The 12,849-nt window shown below is 41.3% G+C and overlaps 2 protein-coding genes across 2 annotated transcripts in view; one reads left to right on the top strand and one right to left on the bottom strand.

The window, feature by feature from the left end:
- The window catches only part of PLA2G7 (phospholipase A2 group VII), a 102,415-nt gene extending 98,259 nt beyond the window's left edge, over positions 1–4,156 (bottom strand). Inside the window, exon 1 of the mRNA XM_077488928.1 lies at positions 4,021–4,156. The gene's annotated coding sequence lies outside the window, so the exon portion shown is untranslated. The remainder of the gene's footprint in view (positions 1–4,020) is intronic.
- A 6,943-nt stretch (positions 4,157–11,099) lies between these two features.
- The window catches only part of ANKRD66 (ankyrin repeat domain 66), a 43,837-nt gene continuing 42,087 nt past the window's right edge, over positions 11,100–12,849 (top strand). Inside the window, exon 1 of the mRNA XM_077488931.1 lies at positions 11,100–11,217. The gene's annotated coding sequence lies outside the window, so the exon portion shown is untranslated. The remainder of the gene's footprint in view (positions 11,218–12,849) is intronic.

Raw genomic sequence — 12,849 nt, 5'->3', positions numbered from 1 at the left:
GATCGCGGCGATATGCCGCTCGTGTCGGCTCCCGTGCGCATGCACTGAAGTGACGTCATCGCGGCTCCGGCGAAACACAGCGCCGAAGCAGCGAGATCCGGAAAGTCGCTCCGGGATACATGGCAGCGGCGAAGAGGAAGACGGAGGACCGATTCGGGGGCTTCGTTCTCAGGTAAGTTATTCATAATGAGCTAGTATGCTATCCATACTAGCTCATTATGCCTTTGCCTTACAGGGTGTGTTTTTAAAAAAAAAATTTATATTGCCTTTACTTCCTCTTTAAGTTCTCTTGGCCACAGCATAGCGTGAGAAGGTGGATTGTGTCATTCTGTGCTGAAATAAAGTGCTGCATGCTGTACAGATGTCAGTGCACACCAATACAACTCAGTGGTGTGAACTGGTCAGGTAGGAGACGAGGCATTTTTCGATGATGATGATGGGACTGCACTGGAATGGCTGCCCAATGCAGTCTTACAGAACCTGATGTAAAAGGGGTTCTAAAGCAAAAGAGCCTCTAGGTTTGCAGTGAATATACTACAAATGTCTAGTTAGTACATCTTTAGGCCTAGATGAGACATTGGGGTTGATTTACTAAAATTGGCGAGTGCAAAATATGGTGCAGCTCTGAAAACAAACCAATCAGCTTCCATGTTCTATTGTCAAAGCTTAATTGAACAAGCTGACGTTAGAAGCTGATTGGCTACCATGCAGAGCTACATCAGATTTTGCACTCTCCAGTTTTAGTAAATGAACTCAATCTATCCCGTCTTGAGACGAGGAGATTAAGGGGGGATATGATCAACATGTACAAATACATAAGTTGTCCATATTGTGAACTTGGTGTGGTGTTATTCACTTTAAGGCCATCACAGAGGACAAGGGGGCACTCTTTACGTCTAGAGGAAAAAAATAGTTAATCTCCAAATACAGAAAGGTTTCTTCACAGTAAGAGCTGTGAAAATGAGGAATAGACACCCGCCAGTTGTGGTTCTGGCCAGCTCAGTAGATTGCTTTAAGAAAGGCCTGGATTCTTTCCTAAATGTACATAATATAACTGGGTACTAACATTTATAGGTAAAGTTGATCCAGGGAAAATTCCGATTGCCTCTCGGGGGATCAAGAAGGAATTTCTTTCCCTGCTGGAGCACATCGGATCATGTTCTGTTGGGGTTTTTGCCTTCCTCTGGGTCAACTGTGGGTATAGGTTTGTGTATATGGGATTGTATTTTATTTATTTTTTGGGTTGTGCTTGACTAACTATGTAAATTAACCCCTATATTTCTTTTTTGTTTTTGAAAATGTATTTTTATTGAAGATGATTTGTATCGGTACAGAACATAGTATTTGGGCATTCCCCGGCTAACAAATACAGATAACACAAACTGACAAATAATACAACTTAACCACTTGCTGCATATACAATGGCACAATGTCAGCGGTGGGCAAATGGGCGTACCTCTATGTTTTCTTTAATTGGTGGGGCTAGCGGGTGCAGGTGCCGCTGCGTACAGCGTGACCATGCCCGTGGGTCCCATAGACTCGATGGTGGCCGGTGTCCCACGATTGTGTTAAGGAGCCACAGAACGGGGAGAAGGCATTTCCCCATTCTGCCTAGTGACATGACAGGGATCTACTGCTCTCTGTCATTGGAAGCAGTGATTGCTGTCATATCAGTGGTAGCCCATTCCCCCCACAGTTAGAATCACTCCCTAGGACACACAGGTAACCCCTTGATCGCCCTCTAGTGTTTAACCCCTTCCCAGCCAGTGTCATTTACACAGTAATCAGTGCATTTTTATAGAACTGATCTTTGTATAAGTGACAATGGTCACAAAATAGTGTCAAAAGTGTCCAATGTGTCTGTCGCAGTCATAATAAAAATCACAGATTGCCGCTATTACTAATAAAAAAAAATTATAATAAAAATGCCATAAAACTATCCCTTATTTTGTAGACAGCTTTTACGCAAACCAATCAAAATATGCTTATTGCGATTTTTTTTACCAAAAATATGTAGAAGAATACATATCGGCCTAAACGAAGGAAACAATTATTTTCTTTATATTTTTTGGGGAATATATATTATAGCAAAAAAGTAAAAGATAATGCTTTTTTTTTTCCAAAATTGTTGCTATTTTTTTGTTTAAAAGATAAAAACCACAGAGGTGATCAAATAGCACCAAAGGAAAGCTCTATTTGTGGGAAAAAAAGGACGTAAATTGTGCTTTGGTGTAATGTCGCACGGCCACGCAATTGTCAGTTAAAGCGACGCAATCGCAAAAAAGTGCTCTGGTCAGGAAGGGGGTAAAATCTTCCCGGGGGCTGAAGCGTTTAAAACATTCCATACACTGCGCTCGGCCGTTCTAATAATTTATTTCAAGGATTAATGACCTACAAGTAGATTCCTGCTCCCTTTCAAGCAACAGAGTGATACATCAGGAGAACATTTATTCATAGTTGGATTTATACCTGAACTAATGAAGTGTGAGTCACTGCAAAAGGAGTAAAACCGTATACAGGCGGTCCCCGGGTTACAAACAAGATCGGGTCTTTAGGTTTGTTCTTAAGTTGAATCTGTTTATAAGTTGGAACAGGTACATTTTTGTAAGTGTAGCTCCAGCCAAAAAAAATTGTTAAGCTTTTTTGGATAGCATAGGGAAGGCTTATCACCCCTGTAATGTCTGTTTTGCTGTCTGTGCCCCTGTTCAGAAGATTTCACCTCACTTTCTGTCCCAATGACAATTGTATTTTGAAAAATTTTGGGTTGTTGTGGAAACAAGCATGGGTGATAAAGCATCAGTGGAGGTACCTTATTCCCATAATAACTCTAATTCCACGTACACACGATCGGAATTCTCATCGGAAAAAGCTCTGATGGTTTTCTCTATGGAATTCCTAAGGAATTCAGACGGAATTCGGCTCAAGCTGTCTTGCCTACACACGGTCACACCAAATTCCAATCGTCTATAACGCGGTGACGTAAAACACGTACGAAGGGACTAGAAAAAGGAAATTCAATAGCCAGTAGCCAATAGCTTCTGTCTCGTAGTTGAATCTGAGCATGTGTGATTTTTGGCGTGTCGGAATTGCATACACGCGATCGGAATTACCGATAGAAAGTTTTTTTTGGCTGGCAGAAATTCAGACAACTAAATTCCAATGGAGCATACACACGGTCGCATTTTCCAATGAAAAGCTCTCATTGGTCTTTTTCTGGCCGGAATTCCGATCGCGTGTACGCGGCATTACAGGAGTGAATTTCCCTTCCTAGGGGTAGATTTCCTCTCACTTCCTGTTGCCCTGCTCTGTTTGTAAGGAGGAGTGGTTTGTAAGTCGGATGTTTGTTTCTAGAGGACCGCCTATATATCTTAGGCTAAACCATATCAGGGGTGAATAGATTCAGTCCATGGACTTCTGATCGTCAGCTTTATAGTTTGAGTCTGTCCACAAGTGCCAGACCTTCTCAATTTTTTTTAGGGCAATCCCAAGACAAATAGGTAGCTTTGTATAGGGGTACAACCCTATTGATTAGACACTTCCAGAAGGACCAAGTAGGGGCCATGGCTGATTTCCACTTGAGCACTATCGCCTTCCTGGCATAAAATAATAAGAGACCCTGTATATCCATTGAAAGCTAACAAATTCCTCTAGATTAGGCTGGTGAAAGAAAACTGGAAATTCCCTTTGAGTACGGACTTTAGAGGAAGCCTATAAACCGAAAAAAAAGACAACTAGCGAATATGTAACAAAACAGAAACAGAGAGGAGCATTCTCTGCTATAGAAGTAATCACCATCAATTTCCGTGATGGAGGTCGCTCCATAACCTTTGCGTCAATGTCAGTAGGAAATCGCTAATTCCACACACGATTACTGTAGATGTGAAATTGCAGGAATTAAAAGTTCAGTGAAAGCTATTTATAGATGTCAGCCCGCTGGCAGATCTCTCAAAAAGGAAACACCACGTTTCCTTAGCTAAAAATAATACGCAGATTATTAGACGGTATGCACAAACTGCTTACCTCGGGGCTGCGGTTGTAAATTTCCTGGTCTGGATCCCTCACTGGAGCATTGTGTTCCAAGCCTCAGCTGACACACACACAGCTCTGACCTTCTCTGTATACAGCTGAGTGTTCATGGGATGGGACTGAGCCTCTTTCCCGACGTTTGTTCAGGGCATGTAGGGAGGAGCTGCACTTTATCTTACTTTTTTTTTCTGCCACAGATTACAATATTGCATAGAAGTACAATAAAGCTGAACATGAACAGTTTTTTCTACTTCTAACAGATTCCTCTATTTACACCATACAGCACAGATGGACGAATATCCCACTACGGCTATTGTAATCTGACAGCTGGCGCCGGCGGTTGTCGGAATACTTGAACAGTGCCTGCATCTAATGCCTAATACACACGATCAGACAATCAGATGACAAAAATAGTTTTCAGAGTGATCGTACGAAAATCTGATCGTTAGTACACAGCTTTCGAGAGCCGATCACTGCAATTCATCCAACACTATCCAGGGGGGGACTGACCACTCGGGCACTGCCCGAGGGCCCCATGCCACCAAGGGGCCCCATCAGGGTTGCCAGCATCAATAAAACCAGGGACAGTATGTAAAAATCTGTGTTTTTTTTTTAAATCCCAAGATTATAGCTGCTCCGTCTCTCCAGTACCTTTTCAGTGTGTGTATGTGTATTCTGTGTGTGTATACTGTGTGTGTATATTGTGTGTCTGTGTGTGTATAATCTATTGCCTAGGGGCCCCATAATCTCCTATTGCCCAAGGGCCCCATAATCTTCTCCTATTGCCTGGGGCCCCATAATCTCCTATTGCCCGGGGACCCCATGAGTTGTCAGTCCGCCCCTGACACTATCCGAAGGGACAAGCAGGAAACCGTTTTTCATACGATACCAGATTGTACGATATAGACTTGTGTGCAGTGGAAAATTTTGTTTTGTTTCGCTTTCATTTGTAAAATACATAATTTCATTCTGTTATATTCATTATGTTACGTTAATCTGTTTTTGGATAATTTGTTATTTCTGTAGAGTATAAATATTCATTATAACAAATCAATTCGTATTATTGTTTAACTGTTTCATTTTCTGATAATATGTTATTTATTTATGTATATATATATATATATATATATATATATATATATATATATATATATATATATATATATATATATATATATATATATATATATATATATATATATATATATATATATATATATATATATATATATTTATGATAACGATTCCTAGTTCGGAAAGTTTGTTTATTGACTCCATTAACACGGGCGGCACAGTGGCACAGCAGTGTAGTGGGTAGCACTCTCGCCTAGCAGTAAAAAAGGGTCGCTGGTTTGAATCCCAACCACGACACTACCTGCCTGGAGTTTGCATGTTCTCTCTGTGCCTGTGTGGGTTTCCTCGAGGTACTCCAGTTTCCTCCCACCCTCCAAAGACATGCAGGTAGGTTAATTGGCTTCTGCTCAAAATTGGCTCTAGTATATGAATGTGAGTTTGAGACCTTGGATTGTGGGCTCCTTGAGTGTGCGAAGTATGTGTGGAGTTCTGTGTAAATTGATGGTGCTATATGGGCACCTTAAATAAATAATAATGTAATAGATGAGCATCTTAATGAGACACAATGTACAGGTATAGGGACAAGTGTAGACACGCACCCCTCACTCAGGATGGACTGGATGGACTAGTGTCTTTATTCAACCTTACTAACTATGTAACACACACAATGACAATATCTCTTCTCCTATGCTAAAATACAATACAACACCCTTCACACTCAATTCTCAGGAATGCAGTTTGCTAGTAATCCAAACTCCACACACAAATTAATCAGCTGAATCAGTTTACCCGAGTTGACCTTTTGTTTCATTAGACCTTTAAAGAATTAATGAATCATGCCAAATTTGTTATTGTCGTTATAATTTCTTTCATATTAGTTGAAATTTCGTTATCTTTTTCTTCGGACATTCGGATGCATCCGAATGTCCGAAAGATGCAAAATTCAGGCGAATTTCGATTCATTACAAAATGTATTGCACATGTCTAGTATGATATTAATTTAATCGTTACAGTAGTCATCCGAAAAAAATCAGACGACCAAGATCACGCATGCTCAGAAACAAAGGAATACACTACAATACTACACAACACATAATATCACTTCATTTGTACGAGAATTTTCGTAAGTTTAGCAACTTCTTCATTTGTGATCTAAAACTAGCATGCAAAAAAAAAACAAAAAAAAACAACGATCATTCGTCTGATATTCTCATTGTGTGTATGAGGCTTAATTGTATGCAGTCACTATTTGGTTGGCAATTTTTCATATGGCTCCTTCAGTTTTTTAATCAAAGGATGTCAGGCAGGAGGGAGGTGACAAGGCCACCCATGAAGTGAAACTTTCAGAATGTATAACCACTTAATATTATAGGAATTAATATATAAACGGTGCAGCGTTAATTTTCCCCACTAGCTCATAACATTAAAAAAACATCAAAAGTCCATAAAACAGACATAAAGTGACCTATGGAAATATTCACTATATCTCTGAACCTGATAATCACAACCTTAAAAAAAGCATCAAAAGCACATAAAACAGACATCCATAAAGTGGCATAAAGATATATCAACTATCAACAGTCTAAAATGTCCACTCGTGGACTTGGACACACATTTTCAAATGGAACTTTAATAAATAATATTAGCAATGTCAGACATGCTTGTTACCCATTTAAAGGTTAATTATCCTTTTAGGTACAATTATAGGTAATGTAGGTAATGTGTCTATCTCCAAGTGTCAAATTCCATAAGGAAAGAACACAAAGCAGCACGAAGGGGAAATCGGTTTTAGGTATTTGTTTGACAAAACTTTTTAGAACTCATTGACAGAACAAGTGCATTCAAATCTTGCATCAGGCAAAACACTTGCTGCTTCCGTGATCTCAACCAAATTCAGCCTCTGGGTATCCTACTCACCGTGTGCACTTATGTCACCAGATTCCTCCCTGTAAGTGACAACCACAGGTCCTTGTCAGAGGCACACTGTGGTTGCCTAATACAAGTCTGTAAATAGTGACAATAGTAGGGTAAAGGGGAGTCTGATATTTGTCTGAAGAGGTAAGGGTGTCTGAACCATACCTAAAAACGACGGGAGCACCCTACCGATGCCTGAAAAAGACAGGTTTGCCTGATCCATGTCTGAAAGGGCCAGAGGTGTTCAAATTATGTCTGAAAAAGTCACAGATACTTGATCCATGTCTGAAAAGACCAAGGGTACCTCATCCATGTAAGAAAAAAAAACAAAGGTACCTGCTTCCTGTCTGAAAAGGGCAGGGGTACCCAATCCACATCTGAAAAGACCAAGGGTACCTGATCCATGTCTGAAAATGCAACGGTTACCTAATCCATATATGAAAAGTTTAGAGGTACCCGATCCATGTATGAAAAGACCAAGGATACCTGATCCATGTCTGTAAAGGCAAGGATTACCTGAGTCATTTCTGAAAGTGCAAGAGCTACCTGATCCATGATTAAAAATATTAGGGTTGATCAAATCATGTTCGAAAGGTCCAAAGTTGCCTGATCCATGTCTAAAAAGGTCAGGGGTGCCGAATCCATGTCTGAAAATTTCAAGATTCCCCAATCTCTCTCTCTCTCTCTCATTCTCTCTCTCTCCCTCTTTCCTGATCTATCTATAGCTAAAAAAGGTTTTGGTTGGACATATTACTTTGACATTTTTATTGTGGTGACAGGTTCACTTTCATTTGGATTATTTAACCTGTACTCATACATTGCACAATACAGAATAATTGATCCCATGTACCAGCAGAGCAGGATCCAATCTTTTTTGTTTTCATTCTATAAGGATATTGTAATTCAGATAACATAGGGAAAGAGGAACTGGAGCTATGGTGGCCCCAGGCAACAGTTGCAAAAGACTTTTAGTACTTTGTACTTCAGATGGATTAGATACAGTATTTATCCTGCCAAATATTTACTCACTGAGACAAGATTGATATATACAGAAGAAAAAATGCCAAGTAATGCAGTTCAGAACTTCCTCAAGGAGTTACAAAGAAAATTTTGTATACTTTTATTTCAGTCATATGACCATAGACCTCGTCATAGTTTCCATGTCTGTGTCACCCAGATCTGCTGTGTGTTATTCAGAAAACAGATACCAGCTGCCTCAATGTCACAATCATTATAAAAGGTATTGAGGGTTATATTGCACAATTTTCACCAGATGGTTTCTATAGAAGTTAAAAGTTTATACCCAGACATTATTTTGGAAATACTAGGGAACAGCTAAGGGCTGAGCTAAGGACCCTTTCTTTTTCAGTCCTTTTGGGGGAGCTCCCTTTACTTCCTATCCTGGTGACAACTTTGTCACTATGGCTTGAAATGAACAGAAATATTTAATGACACAGCAATAAAAAGATTACAGAGGTTAGGCTAATGTTAGGCGCATCTAGTGCTCCTGCTCCTCATTCCAGCATCTGGGTTTTGGCTACGGCACTCTCCTTGTTTGTCTGTCCACCTACAAGGTGAATAATGTGGCCAGTCTCTGGATAGAATCCAAACCTGTTATAAGCCAGCCAAACACTCATTTACATGCTTGTGATAGAGAGCGATATGTGTGTAATTCTTGATCAAGCCCCCTGTCTGTCTGCCTTGCCCTGCTAGATTGGATTTCCCTGTGTATGACCTTGGATTGGATTTTGGACTATTCCCTGAACTCAGCCTTCCTTTTACCTGGACTGTCATAGAACCACTTTGCCTGTCTGCCAACCACAAGTACATGTTTGCTTTGCTCAGTTCGTGCCTGCCCTGGAATGGTGGCCAGGCACTATGGCATTGTGTATAAGACCTGGGGGTAACCGAGTACCAGTAGGTCTTCTTGCTTTATGGAAATGGGGGCTGCCATAGGTGAAGAACACAGTAGCTAGCTATAGTGCCTGACCACCTGCGTTGGGGATTTTTGGCGGATTTTCAATGGGACTAATGACTTGGGTTGCAGCATGGCCCCATTGACATGAATGGGTGAGTTTCACAGGCAGTGCCACCTGTCAACTTGACATGCCACATTAAGTCTTATTCGGTGCAAAGCATTATGGCTTTGGCATGTGAACAGCCCCTCCTAACTGTATGGTAGGCTGTATGTTCGTTAAGCTGCCTGTTTTTACCTCCTCCTGGTCAACCCTTTGTCCACTAGCAGAGACAAAGTTCCGAAAATGGTCCTTTTACGTTTTTGCAGATTTAAAAGAAATAGATCAGAGTTAGTCTGATATAGGCCAACACAAGTCTGTGTACATCCAACAGCCCATAGGTCCAACAGGGGTCCACGGTAGTCTGCTGTCATAATGCAGACAAAAATCTGAACCGGCACGAATGCCACAAAAGTGACATCCACCCTTTTGTGCTTCGATTCAGCTCTGAATATATCCATGGATCCCCTGCTAAAGGAACCATGTGAAAGGGCCATTCAGACCTGAGCGGAAGTAGCTAATGCTGGCCAAAACCACATATGTAATCTTCAAGGCCTCCAAACTTCTGTGAATTTCCAAAAGATTTTAGGAGGAGTACATGATACCCTTGCACTTCCCAATCCTAACACCATAAACCAGCCTTTCTCAACCTTTTCTTCCCAACGTAACTCTTGAAACAAATTATAGGTCCCAGGGAACCCCCCTTCAAATAAATAAATTCATCAGAGATCAGTGTGAAGAATGCCTCTTATATTGGTGGTGAGGGAGGAACACCTCCTTACAGTGGTGGTCAGAATGCCACCAAAACTGATCGCTAAAAAGATCATTGGTGTCATTCTGTTGCTAAGTGACGTTGAACCTGGAATTATGACGGTATCATCAGATCACAGGTCATTCAGCCACAACTCAAGAAACCTTTAGGAACCTCTAGAGGAACCCTTGGGTTCCACATGTAATACCCTTGTCCTAAACAGGTGCAACTATGTCAATTTAGTTTTTTGGCTGGGCTGTAGTTTGCTCAGACTGCCTGTATAGTTTTTCACCTGTCTTTTCCCTAAGCTTAAAGCAGAACCAAAAAGGCGAAGTTCCACTCCCCCCCACCCCCCCAACCTCCTCATTCACAGTTGGCACTTTATTTTTTAGGGGGGGCAAAGCGCATACCTAGTTTGGACAGGTACCCCATAACCACTTTTGGTCGGATTGCCACAGTAATCCCAGCGGAAGTTCGGCCCCACTCCTTTCCTGTCACACGTCACAGGTCACGGAAAGCTGCCCATTCAGGACCATTCAGATAGCGCAGCGTGGCTTGCACATGCACAGTGAGCAAAAGCAGTCACAGCCAGCTGCCCACAGTTAGTATGCTGGTGCCAGGAACTGTATCCTGGTAAAGAAAGTGGCCCAGAGAATACATTGATGCCTGAGCCTGTAAGCGATCTGCTACTGTATCTGGGGACCCTAACCCCATTCTACTTAACCATTTCCAATAATACTTTAAAAAGACTAAAGTGACTATCGCCCAAAAAAATAATTTTCTCTTTTTTCCCCCATTTTAGCCATGGACTATGTCCTGGGATTAACTGCTAGCCTGGTCTTTGGAGGTGCTATCCTGCCTTTGGGGTATTAGAGGGGTAATACACAAAGAATCCTGGTTAAGAATGACTGCTATTAGCAATAGGCACCTCTCACACATATTTCTGTTTGTTAACTTTCTATGTAAGGGGGAGGAGAGAAGGAACTGAGGAGAGTAAGATCAGAACCACTTCTGGCCTATAACTTGACTGACGCCATGTTCACATCTTCCGCCAATAGCACTGCATTCAAATGCAAACACCAGCGTTCATCAGCAACACAAGTCTACGTGCATTAAAGAACATCACTATACATTCCCGTTAATTTTCTTTACCACTGAAAGTATTTCTAGCTATTATCATGTGTCCTTAGGGTCCTTAGAGAGGGAGTAGGTGGTCTACATGTGCTGTCTTGAATGTCTGGAGATTTCTGCAGGTGCTGGACAAAAGCCTGACATGCACAGTGATGCAATACAGACAGATGGGAGGGACTGGTCTCCATAGCAGCCAGTGACAACAGAACACCTCCATTCCTGCTTATGTCTTTGCTCTGCGTTCTCTTCTTCTTGTGAAGACTGGAAGCCCCGCAGGCTTTCTACGCCTCCCAGACAATGACAAAGGTACGTCATTCCATCTATCACTGCAGAAAATTTCATGTTTTAACCCAAGAGTACTGTGGTGTTTTATTCTGTCCATACACTGTTAGATGTTTGAGCAAATATTCACATGAAGTTCGTTCTTCAGAACGTTCGATTAACACCATCGGTGACTATACAAAGTTTGTATGAAAAAATAAATGTCAATTGTCATGACAATGTTACAAATTTTAACATTCAATTTCAGAATGGATGGAAGTTAATGTAATCTCGAACAAAGGTTAGATTAACAATTAGAAAACATAAACAACCTTTTTTATCATCACTGTAGTCAAAAACAATTGTCAGTTGGATCACACTAATCAGTAGAAAAAAAATTCTACCAGTGTATGGCCAGCTCAATGGCTTCAAAACCGGGCACTTTTACCCCCTTCTTGCCCAGACAATTTTAAGCTTTCAGTGCTATTACATTTTGAATGACAATTGCCTGGTCATGCAACGCTGTACCCAAATTACATTTTTATCATTTTTTTTCATACAAGTAGAGCTTTCATTTGCCAGTATTTAATCACTGCTGGGTTTTTAATTTTTTGCTAAAAAACGAAAAAAATCTAAAAATGTGGGGAAAAAAAGTTTTTCTTAGTTTCTGTCAGAAAATTTGCAAATAAGTAATTTCTCTCCTTTACTATTGTGCGCTGATGAGGTGGCACTGATGCGCACTAATGATGCTGCACTGATGGGCACTGATGAGGCGGCACTGAAGGGCACTGAGGAGGTGGCACTGATCAGGAGGCAATAATATGCAGCACTGATGGGCACTTATAGGCATCACTGATAAGTAGCACTGATGGGCACTGATAGGTACCACTAATAGTCAGCACTTATTGGCATGGATAGGCAGCATGGATAGGTGGCACTGATGGGTGGCACTGATAAGCACTGATTGGCATTACTGATGGGCACAGATTGACATCACTGATGGGCACAAATTGCCATCACTGATGGGCACTAACTGGCATCACTGTTGGGGCTACACTGTTCATCAGTGCCCTGATTATCTGTACAGGTCTCTCCCGTGAGGATATGCCACTGATTGGCTCTTCTCTCTTCAAACTCTGTCAGTGTGAGGCGAGGAGAACCCATAACTGGCATTTGCTTGTTTACATGTGATAAGGTGTGATTGGACACAGCTGATCACATTGGTAAAGAACTGCATCATCGGCTCTTTAAGGATATCGGGGATGCTCTGTGTCGCAGGGACACAGCATGATCGCCACTCTGCACGTGCTCATGGGCATGCAAGCACGGGGAGACTGGGGTGACATCATATGACATTGTCCCAGAACAAGAGGGCACCCTTCCCCTGTCATTTGTCTGTACGGTGGATGGTTAAAGTGATTGTAAACAATCACCCATTCAGTTTAAAATATAAATGAAAGGCAAAACATTTTTGTGTATATATATATATATATATATATATATATATATATTATAAATATCTTTTTTTCCTTTTTTTTTTATAAGTGATCACATTCCCTCTGTTCTCAGATGCATAAGAGCTGGGAGGAGGAGAAGCAGCAGCAGCAGCACACTGAGCCTCCCGGTGAATGGCTGTGCAGGGGGGGGGCCTGTCAGGACAAGTCTGATTATTGGAGG

The sequence above is a fragment of the Lithobates pipiens genome, unplaced genomic scaffold (assembly GCF_037356315.1).
Source record: "Lithobates pipiens isolate NorthernLeopardFrog02 unplaced genomic scaffold, aLitPip1_a1.2 Scaffold_18, whole genome shotgun sequence".
NCBI lineage: Eukaryota > Metazoa > Chordata > Amphibia > Anura > Ranidae > Lithobates > Lithobates pipiens.
Note: the sequence above shows the minus strand (reverse complement) of the source record. Positions and strands in the feature narration are given on the sequence as shown.